This window comes from Melospiza georgiana, chromosome 9 (assembly GCF_028018845.1).
Source record: "Melospiza georgiana isolate bMelGeo1 chromosome 9, bMelGeo1.pri, whole genome shotgun sequence".
Classification (NCBI taxonomy): domain Eukaryota; kingdom Metazoa; phylum Chordata; class Aves; order Passeriformes; family Passerellidae; genus Melospiza; species Melospiza georgiana.
Genome location: NC_080438.1, coordinates 13,789,509 through 13,815,270, shown reverse-complemented (window position 1 = coordinate 13,815,270; position 25,762 = coordinate 13,789,509). Strand labels below are relative to the sequence as shown.

Here is a 25,762-nt window from a genome sequence, read left to right as displayed (position 1 = left end):
TCAGACAGTTAGCAGGATTAATTTTGCTTTTTATTTATTTTAATCATCTCCATATCAAGCTAGCTTCAGCAAGATGTGCCAAAATATCTATTAGTGCCTGTCTACACAGGTACAGTCCACTGCCCCAAAATCACTTTATGGTCTTCAAAGAATGGAAATTATATTTAAGACATTTTTTTTTAATATATAACTTTTAAAAAAATTCTCAAGTAGACCACTGAGAGCCAGGACTGTGCAACTCTAAAGCAGAGGGGTTGCTGTCACATGGAAGAGCAGACAACTGTATGCGTTTAAATCAGCCTCTCACAGGGGGAGATTTAAATAATGCGTAGTGGATTTCTTTGTGATACTTTGCCTTCTTTCTTTTTTCAGTTAATATTTTACATTCTTTTAGAAGTATTACCTTTACATTAAGCCATATATTCATATAATCATGAGGGACATGCAACTTTTCTGTCTTGCCCTTCTACTTTCAAGCAAATTTACAGAAATTGAGGCCTGACAACCCACAGTTGAGGTGCTCAGGAGCAAACAGCTGAAAGCATAAGAATGGGGCTGCTCAAATATATTTTTACCCTTCTCTCATTAAAGTTTCATCTAAAGAATTTTTGTGGGAGCCTTAGCCAGTAAAACAGCACCCTTCACTTTTAGGTTCCCAAGCAGCAAGGGCACAGGGGAAAACAAGTATCAGATACACACAATCTTTCCTCTTATGCCTGCTGTGCCCTCCCAGATGCAGTAATTCATCTTCTTCATATCTTTTAGTAAAAGAAAAGTGATATTAATTATCCTGAAGTATTTTTAAAGAAGATGAATATTGGAGAAGTTCTTACTTATTTCACAAGACATTCTGCTTCCCATGTAAAATGTAATGATTTTCCATGTAAAATTAATGATCGTAATAAGTTTCATTTTAAGGCAGGTCTCTCCTGGGTAACCTCTCCAGTAAAGTCTGATTCCAGGTGAAGCCAATACTAGAACCATATTTGCTTTTATGAATGCTGAAATGGTCCATGAATCTCAAATAGTATTGCACCCTCTGTTTTATAAATATTTTATGTGTTTTCTTCAGTAAATACATATATTTTGCTTTTTGAATCTCAGGGCCCCTTTTGAGCTGTGTGGCTCTTAGAATGTTAATAGAGAAGTAGCAACATGAAACTGAAAATAAATGCTTTTAACAAACAGGGAAAGTCTATATTTCACCAAGGAAAGTGTGGTTTAAAATAAAACAGACTCCTGCAACGTCTAAATCCTGCATATTTTCTGCAGAGCATGCCACAGCTATTGACATGCTGTTGGTTTTATATGTCCCAGGATGCATGAATTATTACTGTCATTTGACATTTTATATTCCTAGTTCCATAGCCTATAGCAACACTTACCGTCAGCTGTGGCAGACTATAGCAGACCTCTGGCAATGCCTCTTATTGATCAAGCACTGCTCACTGTTTGCCTGCTCAGTAATGCAAAGACATCCTAATTCTCTAAGACAGAAAACCCACAAGTTACTGCATTTGGGATTTCTAGTCCTTTCAAGATACCCAAGACACGAAACACAGATTACAGATACCTTCTCCCCCACTGGGAGGCAAACTGAGTTATCTCACAAGCTTTAGGTACTACAAAAGAAAGCACATTGCATGGTAATGCTGAAGAGAAAAGCAGGATGCTAACGAAGGGTGCTAATATAACTGGTTATGAAAGGGACCTCAGGAATGAGAGAGCTGTTTTGCTGAGAGTCAATGGAGTTGTGCTGCCAGCTTTATTAACTTCTTTAAAAAGGACCTAAACAAAGTAATACAGCGAAAAACTATGTCAAAGGTGCTATGATTTGAATAAAGGTAAATCTTCCCAATGCTTACTTAGGTGAAATTCCCCCAAGACAGCAAGAGCCTGAGTTCATGTAAACAATTAAATAGAAATTGCAGATCACAGGGCAGCAGAACATACCACAACAGACCATGTAAAGAACCGTGCAGCAGTGACTGGTTTCTGGGCCTAGCAAACACACCCCCAACACCCTCTTGAGTCAAAGGAAAGATGACCTACCCTTGGCAAGGGGCAAGTCCTGTCAGGTAATGCAGCTCACAACAGCAGCATATCAACCTCAGCCTCTTTATTACCCTTCTCCCAGTCCACACTCTTCCCTCTCTGATCTCTCTCTCCTTCCAGGGAGCAGCCATGGCCCCGGCATGGCTGCCCAGCACAGCCTCTGTATGGATTGGCTCAGAGGGAACAGAGGTGTGTGCACCGGCTGCCCAAGGGGCTCCTCAGTGAGTCACCCATGTGGGAGCATGATGGCCAAGCCCTGGCAGCGCCAGGCTGCATCTCTGCACACCCTTCCTGCCCCAGCAAGTGCCCTGTGCAGGGGCAGCTCTGACCCACACCTGGGACTTCTGTCAGAGCTGTGACGAAGCCAGGGTAAGGGACATGTTTAACTTGGCCAGCCTGAACCACCAGAGAATTTGTGCAAGACCAGCTTGGCTTTTGCCAAGATTCACAGCTGCCCTTCCTCAGGGTGCAGTCCCTGGGCAGCATCCTGGCCCTCCACCCTGGGCCCTCCTCAGGTCACAGCTCGGGGGCCAGAGCCCACACATTCCCAGGGCTAGCTGGGACTGACCCAAACACTCCAGGAACAGCCCACCCACATTTGCTTGGCTAAGGACCAGCTTTGATGTGATGCTTCTGTGGGGAGTGTCCATCCCAGCATCCAATGGCACCCTGTCCCAGCTGGTTGTGAATCCCCATGTGGGGAGAGGGCCTGAGGGCCTTCCCTGGTTCTGGGGACCCATCGGACCCAACTCTCAGGGTGATCCAGATCTTGAGTCTGACCCCTGCAGCCCAACCCCATCACATTGTGGCTTTGCTCCTCACTTTGGTTGCAGAGACAATGGCTGCAGCACCCTCCTGGCATGCTCTGCTGATCTTCAGGAAAGGGCTTTTCCTGAAGCTATTGCTTTTTGTCCCACATCTTGAGCTCAAGAGTAAGCCTGAAGCATGGCATAGGGGTTTTCTGCTTGCATTGCACCTTTCTGTTCATCCTCTCCCACTGTCTGATCCTTCTGCTTCCCTTGCCTGTCCCACCAGTGTTACTCTGACATGAGGAGCCTCCAGCATTTTTTCCCTCATTGAATCTCTTGGAAAGCATCATCAGGTCATGAACCATTTCCTCCAAACACTGACTGCATCTGCTGCCTTAGCACAGTGATGGAGTTGCTTATCCAGTCCAAGCTTGCTACAATGAAAAGTCACACTTTTTCAATTTATCCGGTGAGTTTTTATGATCACTTGAAATACAGCAGCACGGCCCTGCACCTGTAACATCTTCAGAGCCACTTAACAGCACAGCCAGAGAGCATGACTCCAGTTGAGCTCAGCTGAACACAGAAGGTGACTTCTGATGCTGGAGCACTTCATCACTGGGGTAAGACAGGCTGGTGAGGCAGGCAGCATTTGACTTGCAAAGCCTCTTTCTTTGCCATCCTAAGAGGGCAGCAGGGCTGCACGTGAGTTAAACCCCTGCCAGCAAACAAAACATTTTGCTTTGCCAAAACGTTACAGTGGTGATTTTGTTCCTGTCTCTTGAAGGCGAGATTGAATGGACAGATCCTGTCAGCTCCTCAGCCAGCTTGAAGAGAGCTGGTTAATGACAAAGACCATTGGCATTCACACATTCCCACCTCCTTCAAGGCACAGTTCCTCTTTGGTTGACTTCTCCCAGGGAGAAACCAGTTTTCTGCCTCGCCCTTGGAAATGATGGAAGATGCAAACTCCAGGCTAACTGCTTCTCTTCTCTTCTCTGCTTCATGAGGCTCAGCCCATTGGCCTCACATTCCTGTGGTCAAATCTGGCAGAGCAAACATCTGGAACATGCAAACAAACCCCCAGATTCAGACACCTGGACAGGGAGGGTGTTTGTGCTGCAGTTCATCATCACTAGGGTGGGAAGAGCAGCATTCCAAGCAGGACAGTTGGAGAGACTGCTACAGGTACTGGACAGGACATCCACAGAAGTGGCACAGACTGCAGGGCCAAAAGCAGCCCTTGGTGTCTCATGACAGTGCAATATGTATGTAGGTATTTAGGTTTAGAAATATACATCCACACACACACATGCTCAACTACACTTTGTATGTATGTATAGGTGCACATGATGGTATCCTACATTTTCATTGCATCATGTGCATCTGAGCAAAAAGATCACAACTCCTGTGGACAATTTATCAGCTGAAATGGGAATTTTACACCTGTCCAAATCCTTTATTTTAAATCTTTCAGTGGTTTTTTTTTGCAATTTGGAAAGAGTTTAATTTTGACTTATTGACATCAGTGCACTTTACTGAGTGAGAAGCACTAACGCCTACCATGGTTTCCTCTGAACCCTCATATGAACAAGCAGAATTATTCCATTTATGCAAACACCAGATGTAGCAGTTTTAATAAAATCAAATGCCTTTAAATAAAATACTTCATATAATTTGATTTATTTGTAGTCTTGCCTCTAACATTAAAAATACCTACTGTCTTCCCATGATCAATAATCCAATTTTTAAGGGGCTGTTACTTTCATTATAAACATATAAAAGCAATCCAAGCTACTAAAACCCTGTATACAGACACATTGTAAAAGCCAAACTACTTTTTACCCAGCAGGCAAAAAAAGAGACATAAACAGGTCTGAATTGTTGCAGACATAAATATTTTAGACAGACTAGAAAAACCTTTGGGAATTTGAGACTGCAATTAAGCCCCTTAGCAGACCATTCAGTGAACCACAGCCTGAAGAACCCTGTGGTGGGACCCAGTTGTGGAATAAGACATTGAAAGGGTGCAGGTCACGAAGTCAGGAATGGCTTCATGGGTGTGCCACAAGCATTCCCTGCTCCTGTGTTCAACATGGTGTGCTTCAGCTGACAGGAGAAAACAGAGAAAACACATTTCTCCTTTGTCTGCAGCCAGCTGAGCTCTCTTCCTCTATTTCCACCTCTTTCTGTCCACCTCATTCATCCCTCATCCAAGCTCTGTAAGCTTCCTATTATTCCAGACATTAAATCAATTTGTGTAAAACTATTACTGTTGTAGATGCTCTTTCTCTCATCCTATTGCTCAGCAGGAAGTAGACTTAACGGTGCCATCCTAACTAATGAAAGTTTATTTAAGAACAGCTCAAACCCACTAAAAATTAGTAGCTTGATCCCACAGACCTGTACTCAAGCCTTCAGCCTCCAGCCTGGATTGATCACTGTGGTGTCCAAGAAAGTGCTCTTGGCAGACTCCACACTGTCTCGGATGCATCTTTACATACATTAGTTGCATTAAATAAATCATTATCACTGCTACAAACTACCTTCTGGCCTCATCACATGTTAAAGTTTCAGGACCTGCTTGGGACTACCCTGCATTGCTGATATCTGTGAAAGTGCCATCCCCAGAGTCACCCTGAGCCAGACACTGCAGTCAGGCTCACTCAGCAACTTGGAAGCACAACAGTATTTCTAACGTCCCAGAAACAATTACTGCATCATCTCTCTTTATGGCTTTCCTGGAATATTCTTTATGTTCTTTGGTTTGTACAAATCACTGTGTCTAGGATGTTAACTCTTCCTGCTCAGACCCGATGGGTTATTCCTGCTCAGTGAGGAACGCATGGACTTCCTCTTGAACATGACTTTAAAATTGCATTGATGATGAGGAAAGCAAAGCACAAATTGTGATCAGAGCTTTTATCACATCTCTACTCTTTGTGTGAGGGTAGGCAATATTTCTGATTACCAGAGGTCTCTCTGGTAATCAGAAATATTGGTACTGGTACTGGTCTCTCCAAAGCACAAAATAAAGATTTACAGAAGATATGCTCTTAACTCTTGCCAACCCAAGTCCAGAATTCCTTCTCAGCTGGTTGGAAATGCCAAGCCAAACTCTTTCAAATGTAATCTTAACCTAGCTTTTTATGAAGACTGAATCTCAGTGACAGGTCTGTTTTTACTATCAGTAGTAGGACACAACTCCTCAGGTTGCTCTTTCACAAGGACACTATTAGTTTACTCCATATTGAAGTTTATTGGGCTTTGGCTTTTTTATAAGGCAACAGCAAGTAACATGTGTTTTCATTGTTCCCATCTGTAAATCTGTAAGAGGGTACAATGAGGGCAGAGACAGTGTATAAACACCTTACAAAATAATCTTTGGCCTTTGATGAGGATGCATTGATTTGAGTCATCTGGTTATCACTGAATCTTTATATGAAATCACTTTATATGAATGTATATTTTATTTTAAATACTTAGCTCCTCTAAATCACAATCACTGACTTTCTCTTTTCTTTTTTCTGACAGTAGCAAGAAACATCAGCTAGCTCTCCTCTTAGGAAAAAAAAAATAAAAAGAGCCCAGTGTGTGGCCAGATAGGACATAACTTCATCTTTTGTCATGGTTTGGTAAACAGTAAACCTGCTGAGATTTAGCTGGGAACTGGTACTTACTCATGCTCCTTGTGGACCTCAGGCCAGCTGAACGGGGATGAACACCAGACAGAGCCTGTGACCAGCAGCAGCTCATTAGGGCAGCCATGGGCACATGAGCCCTGCACTCCTGCACTGTCCAACTTTTCATTCCCTTGTCTCCTTCTGCTTCTCTCTCCTTTCTGCTTTCTCCCCATGTCCTCCCTTTGCCTGCTATTTCCAGTCATTCCTTTCTTCCCTGTTCCTCCTCTATCTTTTCCCTTTGCTCAGGCATTCTGTCCCTCTCCTCTGCTCCCTTCAGGAGAGGAGAAGTGGGAAATGTTCTAATTTAGTGCAAACAGCAAAGAAGTAAGGAAACAACAGGTATTTTGTTTGAAAAATGCCACGGGTCCTTTAGGACCCCGATTCAATCTCTCCAAAAAAATAAATCAATTGCAAATTTAAATAAACATCAGATCACAACTCAAGGTACCACTCCTTAAATGCAATAATGAGTCAGCTCGTTCTAGAAGTTGCCACATACAGAAAACATTTTTTGCCAATTATTCATGAACATTTCTACAAAACTAATCACAGCCATTATTTAGAGTGCTCTGTCACATCAACTTTGCAATTATTCAATCCCCTTGTTTTTACATACCTATTCAAACCCTGAAAAGAAAGACTTCTATTAACTTAAGCACATCTTTATGAACTTTTTAAAATGCAGTAAACTCTTGGTTTTCTGCCTTAAGTCACACAAAGGACAAGGCACTAGGAGCTAACAAGGGTTCTCACAAAAACATTAGAGAGACTATTATGCTACTTTCACGTTTTTGATATAAGATAGGGTTCTGCACCTAAGATTTTTTAATGCACACAGAATATTGCAAGTACAATGGCATTTGGATAACAACATTTAGAGGCATAAAATTACAAGTGTAGTGACATGTTTTTTGTGCTTCCTTATAGCACAGAAGATGCTGCTCTTTGTCCCCACATCACTTGTGTCAGAAGCAGCCCAATACTAATAAATCTTGAATACAATTTTGAGATTCATAGCAAGGGCTGCAACACCCGGGTGGAATTTATAAACATGTGTTTAAAATTGTTTCTGCGTCATGCTAAAGCACAGACACAGAAGGAAAGGTCTCTTTGCCCTGATACTGGGCATCATAAATGAAAATAACTTCCTTCCTCTGCCTGGGATGTGATCCCTGGCATGTACAGCTCTATCTGGACGTGAAGGGGGGCAGGTTCCCGACTCTTGCTGAAGCAGCCCTGGGCAGAATTGCACGTTCCTTGTGACCAGTGGAGATGGGGCAGCCCTGCAATGCTTTCTTCTAGCTCACTTGAGCAACCAAAGATCTTTTTAGGACACTTACTGTAAGTATTTATGAGTATTTATGTAAGGTAAGGTAGCAGCAGGGCTTTAAAATCTGGCAGTGCATAGAATTCACAGGCCTCAAATCTGCTACACAACTAAGATTTGGGGTTAGATTTCTTTTTAGGCATTTACATAACCTCAGAAAGTGCTTTGCTCAGAGCTGTCAGTCAGAGACGTTCCAGCATAATTTCAAAAACATTAGGGAGCTTCACACCCAATGTACAGCAATCTGTTTGAATCCAAAAACTAGAACACGCTGTAGTAAACAGTTTTTTTCCTGATCTCATTTCATGTAATTGGGCAGGAAAACTGAGGTATCAGAGGTCTGAATCCTGCCTGGAAGAACAGCACAGGGCAGGGAGGGTGCAGCATGGGTTCCAGTACTGGATTGTGATGACTCAGCTCATCAGACCAATTCCCTCTACTCACCCACTTGGCAATCTGGTGTCCCCAGCTTCTCACTGAGCAGCAAGTTAACCCAGAGAACTGCAGGGATTTGTTTAATGCAACAAAAGCTTTTGTCTTGTGAACATCAGGCTTAAATAATTGTATGGATGTATCCTCTGGAAATCATACTGAGTCTCACAGAGCTTCAGAGTAGCTATTTGGAATCCATCAGTAGAAAGACTGGAAATTCCTAAAGAAAGAGGTCCTTAGCTGCAGTTTCTTTAACCAAGACCTCTCTCTTATGATTTCCAGTGAGTTCCTGCTCTCATATTCTAAAGGCAATACCAAATTTCTGGGTGAAAAAAAAAATCAACTTTTAAGATTGTATTAGTCTAAATAATATAAATATAAATATTTACCGTAGAAAATTATTTCCTGGCTTTCTCAGTTTCCTTCCACGGAAACCCTCTTACACCACACTGTGTCATCCGTAAGCAGAGGCGATGCAAGGCCGAGAGCAAGGCTGCTGCCTTGGAGCCGCATCCTCGGGCCGGGCCGGGCCGGGCCGGGCCGGGCGGAGCCGCCGCTGCGGGGCTGCGGGAGCAGCGCTCAGCCCGCGGAGCCCCCGCTGCTCCCGGCGGTTCCCCCGCCCGCCCGGCCGGCACAGACCCGCTCCCCAGAGCCAGCAGGGCTGCTGGAGCACTGGCTGTGCCCAGGCACCCCTCCCGGCGCCTCCAGGCAGAGCCACGCTAAGGCACGGCAGCGCCGACACTCAGCACCAACCCCGAGGAGCGCGGCACGGGACAAACCCAGGCATGCCGTTGGCTTTGAGCATGTGGTTATCTGTTCTTTTTCTGCGGGATTAGGTTGTGTCTGTGCATGACAATAACCCACCACCCTGACCACCCAAGCTCCCTGAGCTCCCAAATGTCCTGGCCCCAGGTGACCCCACCCGGCCCTCTGTGAACCCCTCCCACCCACCATACACACCTTGTGCTCAGCAGCTCCTTGGATCCATTAACCTTTACAGCGTGCACAGAGCTGTCGTCCTGCCAAGAACTTTTCCTTCCATAGGAAACCCATTTTCCCCCTATTTTCCCCTTCAGCTTAAAGAAATAAAAGGAAATAAAAGAAAATAAAGGGATTGTGAAATTCTATTTACTACCTGCACATTTATGTAGGGGAAAACATTCTCACACAGTACCACTCCAACTTTCATGCTATTGTAAAGGTACTGTGCTTGACCCTGGGGAACTTACGGTACATTCCATACTGCCAGCTTCCTACAGCACCTAACTCCAGGCAGGGCTGGAATACTGCAGTTATTCCATTCACGTGTGCCTGCACATACAGGTGCACACCTGACTGTAAAACACAGCTGTATTCTTAAAACAAACGTGTTCAAATTGCATCATATCAACAGAGTATCTTTTGGCTTGAAAAAAGAGTAATCGATTTTATATCCCTTATCAATCATGATATCTAAATTTGGAGCATCCAGATAGTTTACTCACTGATTTCTCAGTGAGCCTCCTGTATTTTCAACAGTATTTTTCAACCCCAACACCGAGTGGAAGAGCAAGTCATGATCCCACATGTTAAAAACAAGAGCAATTGCTCACGTACCCTGTGCAGCAGAGCTGCCATTCCACCGGGGAAAGCCTGACAGCCTGCAGCTCTCGTGCAGGCAAGACTCCCACAGAGGGGAGCATGACTGCATGTGCCTAACACTGTCACACCAGACTCACTGTCTGGGCACGGGCTTTTCTGCATTGACAGCACTGGGGTATTTTGTTGTAAAGGCAGAAAAATGGCTAAAATACCAAACTTCCCAAAAGCTGTCAATAATAATAATAATAATAATGAGTCAGATCAGCACGTTTTGGTTTTCTATATAAGGGTACGTTAAACTATCAAAGGATCATAGATCTCTCTCTTCCAAAGAGAGCCAGGTGATGGCTCTTCCCATATCTCAGATTAGATGGGGGTTTTCATATTCTAATACTTGTGCTATATGTGTATGTTTTAATGTCCTTTTTGAAATGCTGCAATTGAGGCTCTAATTGGGGTGGCCCAACTCTCAGACCTGTTTCAGCCAATGCTCATATAATATCACAAACTCAGCAGGGTTGCCCTGCATTTAGACTGCTTTAAGAAACTTTGGTTCCCATTTTCCATGCTGTCCTGTCTTTTCCCCACTTTCACCTTGGCACAGGGAGCAAACAGAGCAGCACAGGCTGTAGTGTGCTCCTATACTTAGTTCCCTGAACACAAAGCAAATATGCAAGAACCTGGAGCGAGGATCTGTCCTGAAAGAGGCAGGTATGGAATATGTCACCAGATAGAGGAAGCTGCAGAATTTTATTATTTTTTTCACCCTGCAGGAACTCTGAATCAAAATATCTAGAAAAAGTGAAATTTAGTAAAAATTGGATCATCCTTTTCATCATTGTTTTCATCTCCTGAATCCTTGCGACAACATTTTGGAAAGAGCTTCTCTGAGAGACAAAGAGGTTTTGTCCCGGGGAGCCACTGCCCAGCAAGGGCAGACCCCACTCGTGTCACCCCCAGGCAGCAGATCCATGCATGCCACCCCACGTCCTGGCTTTCCCTGACCTTGTGCCCAGAGGAGCCACAGTGCTAAACATTTCATCAGTTCACACAGGCATCAGCATCTGCCTGACTCCAGACATCCAAGAAGCACCAGGAACCGCAGACATTGCAATGTTTAAATTTGCTAGCAAATAAAAGAGTGCATGGCAGCAATGTTCCACATGAAAGGTAAAACTCACAGTTGGAGCAGGCTGTAGGGTGGTGGCTCTGTGCACACTGCAGACTCCATCCTGCTGAGAGGGGACGTGACAGCTGCCTGAGACTCTCCTGTGGGGGTCAGCTCAGCCCTGCCTGTGGCACAAGGGATGCCACACAGCCTGGCCATCCCCCTGCCACCAAGGCAAGCCACAGCTGCTCCTGCCATCGCTGGCTGCATTATTTCCAGCCATTAAAGCATTGCTCTGCAGGCTTGGATTTTCATGTCAGAATCTAGGAGCTACAGAATAACCCTCCAAACCAAATTATATCACCGAGACCCTCTTTCTCCACCAGGGCAAAAACAATTTTAATCCCCATTTGTCCTCTAGCAGTCTTTTCCTTCAGGTGAGTGGCCACAGTGCTTCACCACAATTAACCATGGCCATGGCTCTTAGTAGCAATTTGTTTCCAGTTACCTCCTTCAGGCAAATCTGAATAATTATCATCAGTTTTTTCACATTTCTTTCTGCTGCCAAGTCTGTATCAAAGTGCTCAAAGCACATCAACTGTCGATCCTGCAATATTCCAAATAAACCATTGGCTGCCCCTGGTGAAGCCCAGGGTGGCCCAAACCCTGTGGTGCTTTGCCCAGCACAGACCCATGGGCATGGACAGAGATTTCTCCCCAGTGAGAAGCGCAGGGTTAGTGCCAGAGAGCCACCCTGGTGTCAGCTCTGCTGATCCAGGGGAGGTGCACACCCACTAACAAAGTCACTATTGCCTGGGGCTGCAGTGCCAGCAGGGGAGTGGCAGCAGCTCCTGTCCCACCTGAGCCCTCTGAGGTCCTGACTGGTCCCAATCCAAAGGGTGCTCACACAGGCTTGGGCACACGCTGCCTTCCATCCCTGGAGCATCTCCACCACTCTAAGGTAGCAGGGACCAAACTTCAGCTGATCCTAACAGTAGTTCCTTCCAAGGCAGGGAAATGAAGGAAGGAAACTGCAGCACACTGTGGATCCTAATTGCATTTGCTCTGCAGGCTCTGAAATGTCAGTCAAACAAATATGCCATTGCCTTTACTGCTCTGCAGTTGCCATTTACTATTTTACTGGGAAATTGTCCAGGAAAGGGATACTACCTAGAAGGGACCATTATGCTAGCACTGGAAACCAGCAATATTTCTGAGCAACCCCATGGGCCCATTATCTGTTCCTACGCTGCGGAAAGACAAGAGGAGCCAGAGCGAGCCAATTTGTGTTTGTGGCAGCAACTGCAGCTGCAGAGGGGATGGAGACAGCCCAGGGCCCAGCGGGCACATCTGAACCGGTGCACGCTCTGGAGCTGGGACAATTCACACCAGAGAAGAGCATGATTCAGTGAGTGAAGAAGGAAAAAAACCCATCTTAAATGAGTTCTTTTATGAGCCTGAATTTCATTATGCAACTTTATCAGAGTTTATGAGAACTGGAGCAAACAATACGAACATGCAGAACATGCCCACTCTCCAGCACTATCAGTCCACAAACCCAGTAATTTCCAGAACATGCAGAAACCATGGGGCAGATGGGAAAGCCCCTTTCCCTGGGAACAGCCCCTCTAAAACCATCTCTTATTCTCTCACAATGCCTTTTGCCCTCCAGAGAGCTCAGTTCCCGCTATAGGCAGCTCCTTGATATTTAACTACCATTCTCCTAGACTCTGAGTGAGTGATTGAGATACTTAATATGCAGAATCATTCTGAATCACCCCATTTTACCACTGCTTTATTTCTCCTCCAAGTCAAAAAAGCATAAGAAAGGCTACTCAGCCCACTTCTGCTTACTGTAATTCCCCACCCGCTCTGCACAAACAAACACAGATCTACCTGGACCAGATCCCATTGACTTCTAAGCAAAGCTCAGTCTGTCTGTCTTTCCCTCTCTTCAGGTAGCTGGTCCCAGAGGCAGTTTCAGACCTACTTATAGGTTCAATCTCTGTGGGCAGGGTGAGCAGGGGCTGTGCCCAGCACAAATGAGGAGAAAATTATCCACTGTCAAAAAAGGTAACTCCCACCCCTCTAGAAATCACCTTAGCCAGGAAAACATGTGCCCTTCACACCAGCACCTGTGAAGGCTTCCTGTTTGCAGAAGGTTCAGCAACCATTTCATTTCTGCCATTTTTTGGTTTTCATCACGCTATCTCTGCCACTGAAAGCACAAGTGGATCAATGCTCAGTGCTTGTGTCAGGGCACCCTGTCCCTGCTACTGAGGCACTGACAAGGCCACCCAGTGTCCTGCAAGCAGAGGACAGGAATGGGACAGCACCAGCAGCGCTGTGGCTGCCCTCTGGCACAGGGACGGCTGATCTGCTGTGGGCTGGCAGCTGCATTCTCTGCCTCACAGGGATGTACACCATGAGCATTCACAGTCCCTTCCTAATTCTTTGCATACTTTTTTGGCTCTAGGTATAGTTTCTGCAGACATCCAATCTGAATGAATACTATTTTTTTTTCATTTAAAACAAAACAAGTGCCATGTTTTATCACCCCTTTCTCTCTGTCTCTCAGATTGGATTTCTTAAATTCACATGGGTTACGCATTTTCATAAACCACATTGGCTGCAGTAAGCTGCGTTGAAATCATCATTTAGAGAAGTGAAGATTTGATTTCATGGTGGAATTAAGGTTGACATTTCCTTTTTATTTACACTACACCAAGGATTAATAAGGTTACTATAACCTTAATCTTTGATAGCTCAACAATAGAATACTCCAGGATTACCGCAAAAGCTGGATTTTAACTCTTTTAATCCCATTATTGTTGATAACCTTATCAACACTGTGCTCCACCACAGAGGTGGAGTGGAAGGATCTCAGACTCTGAAATTCCTTACCATGGAGCAACACTCGTAGTTTAAAGAGAAGAGCCAGAGGCAGTTGCTTGGTTGATGCCTGCAGTGAGGTTCACAGTTTGCAGTAGGGCTGCAATGCTGCTTTTAAGCGCCTTGTCAGAGATCTTTGCCAAGAAAAACATTGGTCCAGTGGCATATGTTGGTGGAGCAATGCAAGGTTGCTCTAATTCCCTTACTTTGTTTTTCCCTCCTCCCATGCGACAACTACTCCAAGAATCAGACTGCCAGTCTGGCAAGTTGAGATCCAGAAACTTACTGCTAATTACCATGTTTACAATTCCCAACCTGTCTGTTGGTGCCAACAATCAAACCACATCCTCTTGAGTGCACCAAAAGACACTTGCTGGCAGTAGTTTCCTAAGGTTCCAGGCTGGCTGCATTAATTACTGTTAACTTAATTTTTGGGTATTGAAAAGCAGCTTTAATTAGCGATTCCATGGATCAAAATCATCATGAGTTTCAAGGAATAGCAGCTTGACTTATAGACTACTTACCAACCTATGAGTCTTTTATTTGGAAATACAAGTGGTAATAAATTTATATGTGGCCTGATAAATAAAGTAGGCAGAGGTTCAGTAAAAATCACACCAGGAAACAAAAGGTTATGCCTACCCTTTGAAGTAAAAGAAGCAGCTCTAAAAATGCAGGTTGAGTATATTTTATCATCCTCAGTAAACATTTGACTGCACAGAACAAACCACATTCTGAAGGTATATCACTGAATCAAAGTATTTAATGAATTAAAAGAAAAAGTATGTATTTTATGAACTCAGTGAAAGAGAACCCAAACTCAAATAACTGCAGGACACAGCCTGAGCAGAGAGGGTCTCCTTTGAGCCCTGTGAGTCCTAGCCTGAGATTCCTGAAAGCCATCTGACTGCTCATCCAGGATGCCTTTTTGTTGAGCACACACTTCAACCCTGCCAGAGTCAGCAGAGCACAGAGGGCTGTGCAGTACCTGGGAACAGGCTGCCTGCTGGAGGTCTGTGCCTGGGACCATGGCTGCAGAGCCCACCCAATGCCCTCAATTCCCCACCCCCAGCAATAAATTTCTAACCTGGATTTTCCATGGCAATGGGATTCAATCTGCATGATGCCGGCTTTAAAATGTTGGTCAGTTGATAAGAACTGCACTACACTGAAGATGCTTTTCTCTGCCTGGCATGGAGCTAAAAGACGGAGAGCAGAGCTACCCCAAGCTCTGCCCAGATGCATCTTGGTGCTGCTGGGGTGGATGGGCTGCTGGCCACAGCACAAGGCTGCTCTGGTCAATCTGGCAGCATGTGGATGCTGCTGCAGCCAATGCCTGTCTGTGCTGAGACTGCAGTCTCTTAGGGGTACTTATATCTGCTCATAATAACACTGGTCCTACCTGGCTCATGTAAAGATAGGCCTAGGTGTCTGATTTAACGCCCCTTTTTCTAAAAACTTGGTCTAACTGGTGCCCTAACAGGATACAGTGAGACTGTCTTTTCTACCCTGCAGCAGATTCTCCACCATCTCACCAAGACCCAAGACATCAACCAAATTCCCTGCTCTCCTGGCAATGTTTGACAGGCTGCCAGCCAGTGCCAGGCTCCTGCTCTTGCACCACAGTCCTACTCTGTGAGGTTGCAATGGGCTACTAAGGAAAAGATAACCCAGGGCAAAATTCAGGCATATGAAAAGCAGTGTGGGGTAGGGGAAATAGAGCCAAAGCAGGGAGTAAGCCAAGGAGACAGACATTAAAATCAACAGGCATTTTAACTTACAGGGGAAGAAGGGAAGGAAAATGAATCAGTGCTCCCAGAGGAGGCAGTCTGAATCTACTCTGATCCTAAAGCAAGAGAGTGGAAACAGGCATTTAAGAGCAGTTCATTTATACAAGGCGTACTGAATATACCAAGCAAACTACCAAAGGAGGCAATAAACCTGCATCTTGGAGAATGGTCTGAAAGGAGCTGGACTGGCACTTTAGAGCAAAGAGATATTTGAGGCTGCAAAGGCAAACAGCAGTGCACGGAGACACATGGACACAGCTCACATGGCCCATGCTATTGACGTGTTTTCCCTCCCCAGCCCAGCCTGCTGAGCTTGATTACTTACATCTTGTATAACTTACATAGTCTAAAGAGAGTCGGCCAATTTCCACTCAATTTATAATTTAGCAAGCAGAGGAGCTTGATTCTTCTAATTTACATAAAACGTACATAAAACTGAAAACAAGATAGCTTCAGAGCATATGGGCAAAGTACACAAGAGCCACAGAGGAAAGCAGGAGTGAAGAAGGATACGGAGCAAAAGCACTGCCTGGGTTGTGCTCTGCTAAGGAGTTCTGAGTACCTTATTTATATAAATATGTCACAGACAAGGCAGTTTTCATCATCACAGACATGTGTTGGTGGACAATCGGCACACAGACGTACCTAACCAATGCCGTAACACTGAATGGGGCGTTTTTACTGCATCCTTCTTTTTCTAGGTAAAGAAATATTGTTGAAAACCTTCTGCAACAATATGGCAAGACGGCATCAGTGTGTATGAAGGTCGAACTGCCTTCCTCCCATTCCCTCTCTTGGACATGTCCTTTTCTCATGAAAAAAGGCAGGGAGCTCTCACCCTGTGGGTAAACCTAAGTCAGCATTCCATTTCCTGGGGAGCAGCAGCTCTTGTGACCATCTCTCCTGTGTTCCTCCTCCATGACTGCTGGGTTCTGGCAGAGCCAGAGAAGGCATTCTCTGAGTGGAGACACCACCTGCCAAGTGGGGAAGCTGGTATTCCTCCCGTGGCATGGTAGGCTCCAAATCGTGCCTCTCTTCTCCATTTGCCTGAGGAGTCATCCTGGGTACTAACAATAGACTCCATGGAGGCTGGTGGAGCTCAGGCTGCCTCACCAACTTCTGTCTGAATTCAGTCATTTCCAGTGAGCAATGTATAAATAGATGCTGCCTCATTATTGATGTATATTGTGCAAAGGGTTTAGCCAGGGATGAAGCTTGCCTGCTTTCCTTTTATGGATGAAAAGCGGGATCCCAGAGCCTTTATGTGAGATCTCTGCACATGTCAATCAAACCACACCAGGAGGAAGATTCTGTGCTCTTAGGTCCATGTCAAATGGCAGCCACATGGCCACAAGTCCATGGGAACAAAATGCATGTGTGCGCACGTGTGTATAGGCACATTCACAAATATGCACAACAAAACCAAATGAAAAAAGAATTCTAATGGTCACAGCCTAATTTTTCTATTCCTTTTCAAATCCCAAGACCGGGCTGTAGTCCGGGCCACTCTGACACAAATCTCATTTGACATCGTTATAAACCACTGATTTACACTAATGGAAGAGTTAGCCTCTGATTTAGGAAGCAGACCTTAGCAGCTGGCCCAAGCCTGAGCATCTCAGCCCTGCAGTCTGGCTGTAGCACATTGATACTTGCCAGCCAAATTTGATCATGAACTCTAGTGAAGGCGAGCTATCGATATTTCAGAAAGCCATTCCTCACACTTCTGAGCAGCAAACGGCCCATCACTAAGAAGGCCAGACCCTTGTCAGCATGAGCTGACTTATATGAAATGAAACACTGACCTCACTGCTAGCTCCAGAGTTAATCTCAGAAGAGAGATTTTATTACAGAAAGCAGAGCTAATGTTCTGAGCCTCTCTACAGGGCACATGTTTAAGTTTTGCATTCAAGAAATGTGGAATACTTAAAAGAGAGTTGCATTTGATAAAAACTAAAACCTGAAAAGCCTAGCTAGGTATTGTGTGTGTAGATTTATTTATTTGATTAGTTTTCCTTGGATTTCTCATCCCACCCATTCAGCATTCTTTCCCCCGTTGGAGTTTTTCCTCTCTCTCTACCAGGGAGGCTGGAACAGAGTGAGCAGCACCGCCTCACTGCAGCTCCAGAAAAAGAAAACTAAACATGTCTATGTTCATCTCTAACCAAAGGTCTAGACTGGTCCTGCCTCCTTTGCTGGTAAGAATTTAAATAGACAGAAATGACAAGCATCTAAACAAGAAGAGCAAAAGGGAGTGGGTTTGGCTCTTGCTTCCTAGAGCGGGGACTCGCAGATGCAGCTTTCATCAAGGGGTTCTTTGAACAACTGAAGGCAAATGGATTTATGTTATCACATGTGTCACACATGATAGGACAGTCACAAGATGTCATAACACAACAAAGGACAATGAGAAGTAAAACCAGAAAGGATTGTACTGAAACCTTGAAGGTAATTTTGTTACTATGTTCTGCATAACTCAGACACTGGCAAACACCTGGGGGAAAAGGTCTCTTTCTTAAAAACGGAAAAATCACCACCTCTTAAGCTGAGGTCTGAGAAAGTTTCTACTGCTCTCCTCTATAGTTCAAGACCTTCATCAAAAAATTAGGAAATAAAATGATCCTGAGATTTCTAAAATAAAACATGTTGAGACAGAAAATCCCTTCCATCCTCTCAAATCTTTTGCATATATTGTGAACAGGAAGGGAGACAGCAAGGCAGCGGAGAAAGGTAGGGGAACAAGAAACAGTTTTTACCATAGTGGTCATTTTTAACAACTAGAGCATCAAGACTGTAGTAAGTGTTGCTCCAGTAAAACAGCAAGCAATAAACTGTAAAACAGAAGAATGTATCATGGCAAATTGATGAAGAGGTAACAGGAGATGCATTTTCTTGGAGTAACTAGGTAAGTTATCTCCTGAAGAATGATTGTTAAAGGAAGAGTTTTCAGATGGTGAGAAGGATCAAGCCTCCCCCTGCTCTTACTGTTTTCCACCTAAATTGAAGAAAAAAAAATCCTTAATAATGCAGTAATTAGCGATGCCTTTTTATTTGATTTTTATTTTATCTTTTAGGAGAATGTGAATATTTGCACCGCTCTTACTATCAGATAATTTAAAAGTAGTCATATGGAATCTACATTATCTATGTAAATGTCTCTGTGAGATGCAGTGAGACGGTTCTTTTTTTGGTAACAGGCTGCACAATTGCATGCTGTACTGTTCTGGTTCAGAATGTTCCTCTTTCTCCAATTAGAGAAGACCAGCCCCATGTTGATCACTTCATCTTTGATTTCCAATGATTTAAAAGATTGGCTTGACCTGTGATCATTAATAAACTTTGTGCTATTGTCCTGATTTAGTAAAGGAACCGCTAATATTACAAACAAGGTTATGAATCAGCCATTAATATTAAAGTCAGCTATGTTTTCCCAACATTTCATGCCTCATGCAATAATGTGAAAGGGGTGTACATCGCATGCAACTCAGATGAGCTGATACAGAACAACACGGTGGTGACAACTGATCCCAAAAGAGATAAAAGGTCTACTTAATCTAAAATACTCTTGAGTAGTTTGGAAAGTGTAAGTCACCTCTTGTGGGCCTAGCCCTTTCTTTCTAGTGGTATAAAGCGCTGAGAAATTATCGGGGCCATTTCAGCTCTACGGAGCTGTGCTGCAGCAGTCAGAGGCAAGAAGGCCTCCCCAGACAGCTCTCCAGTCCTCCACTGCTTGCTGTGTCTTGGCCAAGTTAATTTTACATCTCCCAGGCAAGGTCTTTCCTGCCTGGAGATTGCTCTGTTGCTTTATATCATCCTCACTGGCTAGAGGGGTATTGGGTTCACTGAAAGGAAATGTTTCTTGATAGCCATGCTGCATTTTCTCCATACATAGCTTCTAGGTCAATTTGCACACACCAGGCTACACTGCTTTCCTGCTGGTTTCTGCAGGAGAACGATTTCAAAAGCAGGATACTCATTTCATTTATCTATATGGGCATTATAATGTAATTTTGGCTAGATATGTATAGTCATATATATATGTGTGTGTGTGTGTGTGTTTGTGTATATAAATATATATATAAACCACCTTTCAGGTATATATTCAAGGCTCTTATTTTTCCCATCAATCAACTCGCCCTAGTTTCTGGAACATTTCACCTAAATTTTTGCTGGCGCTTATAACTAGATACTGTTTTTCCAGGAAGCAAACTACCAAACTTGTATGACGTTCCAGCCCTGGTTTCAACACTTCTGGTACATACTTCCAGCGCCACACTGCGATGCCTCCTTACCTACAGTCCCTGGTGCCTCTGACTCTCCTCTGACTCTGAAAAAGCTGGGTCACATCTACCTTCTACCATCACCTCCTAAACTCTTCTCTTTACCTTCCTCAGGATCCTCTCTGTCCTTTGCAGTCAGACTCTTTCTATCACCTCTATGAATTTTGGCTTGTTTTTTTACTTTTAGACCACTTATTTTTGGCCTGTCATTTAAATTTCTTTTGAGTCATTGTTATTATCGAGCCAACATTTATAAATAGCACTATGCATTGCAGGTATGGGATAATCAGGTCCTTTGATTTTTGAGCAATTTGGTTACTAAATGATAGCAATAAAAAGCATGTAATCATCATGGGCGTTAGCCCAGGAAATGTTTCTACCATTAAAGCTTTCAGGACGTAGATGATGATTCTGGTAAAAATTTATGGCTCTTAATAATGAGTGTTATGATTTACCAGTACAACACTAAATAGTGAGGTGTCATAACAGCTATGGGTAATACCTGGGGGCGATGCTTTTCAGAAAAATAGTAATCTATTAAAAGGAAGAGAAGAAAAAGCCTTTTGCGTATGTAAAGAGGTGATCTATTTTTAAAAAGTGCATAAAAATTTGTTGTGCACATTACAGCTAGCGTGATGTAAAAAGGCAGAGAAAAAGCTGGTTAGCTTATTCTCACAGCTGCAAAGTATGTGTGGAGCTGTGTGGATGTATAGATGTTTTCAGCTTCCTCAAGAAAACCCTATGAACACAAGAAGCCACCTAATCTGACACGAAAGACAATAACTTGTTATGGTAAGAAAACTTACACTCCCCTCAAAATCATATGTAGTCTTAAAAGCAGAAAGTAAAAGCATCTGCATAACTGTACACATCTACATGCAACACTGTGGGCATTTATTTTAGGCAAATTTGCAGCAGCAAGAGGAATCATAACACAGGTCATAAATACACACTGCAACAGCACGGCCCCTGCTGAGGGTGAGTGGGTGTTGTGCTTTAGTCAGGTCTGGGAGAATGGGGCTTTTCTGCTATGCTCTAGCCTCTCTGAATTCAGAGAGGGGTGCCTGTATGTATATTTATACTATTCAGGGATATATACATACATAAGGGCTGTAGCTTTAATTATTTCTGGAAAGAGCACCTGAAGTCCAATGGCAGTCCCTAGCACTTAATTTAGGGTACTGCTAAGCAGAGAAATGCTTCTCACTATGGGCAGACCCAGGCAGGGCTGTGACCCTGCCTGCCCAGGACAGCAGGGACCAAAACGACTCTTTGTACTCCCACTCCCGCCATGGGGCACGATGCGCCCGTTGTGCCCGGGGACACGGCCCTTGGGCAGCTCCCTGCTCTGGGAAGGGAGAGCAGGGTGGGGGACAGCCAGTGCCACAGTGTCACCTGCGCTGCACCAGGGCTGCTGCCACACCAGCGTCTGCTCTGCCACCAACCGCCTGTGCCGCTCGGGGGGCCCTGGCGTGACAAAGACTTACCTATAGCAGCAGCCTCCAAGGCTACTCCAGCGGAGAAAATTACCCAGAGATATAAATCTTCATAGGATTATGGCCTTTAAAGACAAGGCTAAGTTCAAGTAATTATTTTTGGGGTAATTTTTTAATTTAATTTTCTACCAGGATGCAGATTACAAAATCCATTTTAAAACAGAAACTTAACATTCTGAATTAATTAAATATGCCCTCACCAAAATAGCTGTTAAAGCACAGTTGGTTCTGCCACAAACCTCATTCTAAATTGTCTTAGGAATTGCTCATACTGGTACAATTAAACCCCCTTATTTATAAAGTAATTTCTTACTATGTTCCACTACAAACTTTTAGAGTAATTTTTTCCATTAATGAAATATCATTAAACTACTAGAGGCAGAGAGGTTTTAGAGTTAATTTTTTTAGCACACAGGATTTTCAATTTCTAAAGCAAAATAGGAAGTGTAGCATTGTAAAAAATCTCTTTCAGTAGGGGTCTAATCTTTCCCACAGTGAAATCAATTGGGACTTCACTATTGCATTGATAGCAGGATTTGGCCCTAAATATTTTGGATTCAATGTGAGCAAGCTTGCTTTCCTGAGCAGTCCCACGGAAGCTGCACGCATTGCCAGGATCAGACCCATAGTATGAACAGTCACTACTTAGATGTCTGCTGTTCAGAAATGACCCCTTCTGTCCTTCTATATGTATATGTGACAGACCCCTGGAACTGCTAATAAATGGGGGGAGTCCCTCTGAGGTCATGCTATTGGGAAACATCATCCAAGAGTCCACACTGAGCATTTACACAATATTCTAGAATCATTTTGGTGAGCATATCCAGTATTTCTCCAGTCAGATCCTACACTTTCACTCTTTTAATCCACATAGCATATCAATTCCCAAAAGATTTTGGAGAAGAGAAATCTACAATCATCAAAATGTTAATTTTGACAATGACAAAGAGTACATGCATTAAAAATGCATCAGCCCTGTCATTAAGGCATTATTCAGCAAAACCATCTCACCATGCTTTACAGAAAGCAACTAGAAGAAACCCAGTATGAAGAACCATTTCTAAGCTTGTATTTATGGGTACCAGTCCAATACATACTACACAAGGTACTCAACCAAGCAAAGAGCAAACAAATCCACGCCCTTTATGTGATGAAATGGGAACTCTTAATAATATTCTAAGTCGTGACTCAATAGAAAACGTAAACTAAAAGCTCTGTAAAACCAGAGGAAGGTTTGTAATACAAACCTGGATTTTAAAATAGTGTTTTATCGCTGTTCCTGCAGCACTTGTGAATGTGGCTGTGTTACGGCGCTGAACTGACTATGATTTAGCAGCTGATCGTGTCTTTTTAAAGCATAATTTAACATTATTTCTGAGGCTGTTGAACATACTAAACTACAAGGAAAAAAATCTGCTTTCAAGTGATATTAGAGAAACACAAGGATCAGAGTGCTAGCATCAAAGATGTGTCTAAAGAATAACAGATCCACACGTCTGTGTTACAACGAGCGCTCCACTCACTACTAAAGGCAACAGACTAAGATTGCTTTGGCAGTTGTTGGAAATTATTAAGTAGAACATCGCCAGCCTTTCAATCTCTAAGCAAGAGACAGAGAGGAAGACATTCTCCATCAGCCCACCTTGCACGCTCAATGATCACCCCACGTCTGGCTTGGCCACATTAAAAATCATTCCTAGCCCCATCATAGCTGAGGCTGGGGAAGGATGCATTCAAAAAGGCTGTCTTATCACAGGACTCCTGGTCTTGCTTTAAAATGGCTTCTGATCTAATTCACTTAAGGCTGAAATCTGGTCTCACAATTATGACTTCATGGCAACAAGACCTGGGATGATACGGGCATGTGGAGAGGCCTTGAATGACAAAACACAGGCACGATCACACCCTGCTCCTTTTCTCGGCCAGGACTGTGGGCAGAGGAGCAGGGGAAAAAGACCAGAACTATGAATGCTATGCCTAGATTTTCCTAAGCACAACATCTGAAAGACTGATCAGGGTTTTAACCAAATCCAGTACCCTGCTGCTGAGACTGGAGAGAAGGACAGATGCAATTTTTCTGTGTTAAAGCACTGGGGCACGTCTTGGCCAGTTATGGGAATCAACATCCCTTAGTTGTGTCTCCCATCTGTCCAGCTGCAAGTAGCATTTCAGGAGTCCTAATCTCTAGAAAAGGGCACAAATAAGCCACCACCTGAGCTGCAGAGGGAAAAAAAAACCCTCAGCTTTGGCCCTGAACATGTGTCTCAATCTGAGGCCTCAGAAGCTGATAAACTCTGCTGGGCTGGAGCTGGTGTGAAGGTAGATTCCTAATCCTGCCCTCCCCAGGCTGCAGGGTGAGGATAAAAGAGCAAGAGGGGCATTGCTCCCATTGAAAGCAAGCGGCCTCAACTGCTCCCCAGGAGCGGCCCCGCTGCATGGCCGAACCCCTCGGCAGCCGGGGAAGAGGGGCTTCCCCGGGCGTGGGGCGCTCTGGCCGTGCGGGTGTCCCTCCCCGGCCCCGCTAGCACGGGGTGCTCGGCACTCCCCGCCCGCGGGCACCCCAGCCCCGCACGGCCCGGCTGCTGCGGGCCCGGGGCCGTGCCCGCCGGCGGGGCGGCAGCCCGGGCTCTGCCGGGGGCGCGGACGGAGCCGGGGCCCTGCGGGCACCCCGTGTCCCGGTGGGAGGGAGCCCTGGCGGGCGAGGCCGGCCGCCTCGCATCCCCATCCGCGCCCCACGCCGGAGGGGGGCGAGGGGCCGCGGACGGAGCGGGCTGGGGCTGCCGACCGAGTGCCGGGGCACCGGGGCTGCCCGCACGGGGCGAGAGCCTCCCCCCGGCCCCGGAGCAGCCTAAGGAGCGCTGCCCGCCAAGGCGCAGCCCGCAGCGGCCGCGGCTCCCCCGGCCACCCTCTGCCGAGGAGCTGGCCCAGCCCTGGGCTTGCTCCCACGCACACACACACTCCGGGCACCCCCTCGGCAAGAGACAGGGCGTTCGAGCTCCCCCCGCCCGGGCAGAGACACAGAATGAAACATTGCAAAGCGTAGGAAAAGATGGAAAAGGTGCTACCTTGGCAACTAGAGGAGGTGAGGAGCCAGCTGGTGGGCTGGGGGCGGTCGCGCTGCCTGCCTGCCTGCCCGCCGCCGGTACTCTCCTCGACTACGCGTATTCTTAAGCAATAACAACGTAATCCGTATTATCCACCCAAGAATACCCGTCACCGAAGAGAGTCAGAAAGCTGCTGCTGTTGCTGCTGCTGGTGGAAGTGCTGCACCGGGACAATAAATCCATAACTATAATTCGCCTCCAGAAGAAGGAGAATCCACAAGGGTTGCCAAGCGATCTTGTCCCATATCCAGTGGACGCTGAACCTTCCCATCCTAAGGAAGCGAACGAGAGGAGTAGGCATTTAATACACACACGTACAGTCCCTCTGCTCTCCTGCTCCCTTACTGGAGCGGGCAAGAGCTTGCAGGCGAGATGAAAGGAAATAAATCAAAGTAAGGCTGACTTTACCTGATGATTGCCTGGATTCTTTCTCTGTGCTTCTCTGGTATCCTATTCCCTAGCTGTATGCTCCATCAATTCTCTCTGGGAGCTTGCGAGAGATGTCATACGCAGCAACAGATTCCTGTAAAAGAGATGCACGGTTAAGCACACAAATATTACAAATCTGTTTGCATAGGTGGGCTTGGGAAGGCTCCGATAAAGCAGCAGAGAGACTTTTCATCTGGGCTTTGGAAATGCATTTTACAAGTCCTGACTCACACTGACTCGATGTGCTACCGAGAGGAGGGAGGGCGGAAAGGAAGGCGATGGAGAGGAGAAAAAAAAAAAAATCAAAGGAAAAAAATAGCAAAGGCTCCGATCTCAGCAGAGGCACTCCTCTGTCAGGCCTCCTAGAGCCATCAAAACCTAAGGCGAAAAAGGCTTCAAAGTACAGATTGAGCGCACTCCGCTCCCCGCGTGTGCCCGAGCGGCGGAGCCGGGCGGCTGCGAGCGCCGAGCCGGGCAGGCGGCTCCGCGGCGCGGGCGGGGGCGGCGGCGGCGGCAGCGCACCTCCGCCCCGACACCTGCCGCCGCCCCGCCAAGGTTTGCAAAAGGCGAACCGGGGGAAAAATAACAATAATAAAAGAAGTTATTTCCGAATGGCGCCCGCGGCTCTGCCTGTCACCCGGAGCAGTTCCCTTATCAGCAGCGCTCGTGCCTGGGGCAGGCGGGAGGGGGAAGCTTTGTCTGATGATCTGCCGCGGTGATAATAAACGTTTATTGTTCGCCAACTAAATAGAAAGGATCTCTGCAACGTCATGGCACTGCACACTTCGCCTAGCGCTAAGGAACTTCGTGCTATTTCACCCCGGCTCTTGATGCTG

At 45.3% G+C, this 25,762-nt stretch overlaps 1 long non-coding RNA gene across 5 annotated transcripts in view; it reads right to left on the bottom strand.

Annotated features, from left to right (window-relative positions):
* The window catches only part of LOC131086734 (uncharacterized), a 46,318-nt gene that overhangs the window by 16,352 nt on the left and 4,204 nt on the right, over window positions 1-25,762 (bottom strand). For 4 of the 5 annotated variants that reach the window (XR_009114792.1, XR_009114794.1, XR_009114793.1 and 1 more), the window contains 2 exons: window positions 24,906-25,020; window positions 24,459-24,769 (listed from right to left, as the gene is read on the bottom strand). This is a non-coding gene — a long non-coding RNA (uncharacterized LOC131086734). Of the gene's footprint in view, window positions 1-24,458; window positions 24,770-24,905; window positions 25,021-25,157; window positions 25,353-25,762 lie in introns of those variants that run through there. The other variant, XR_009114795.1, reaches the window with a different exon arrangement.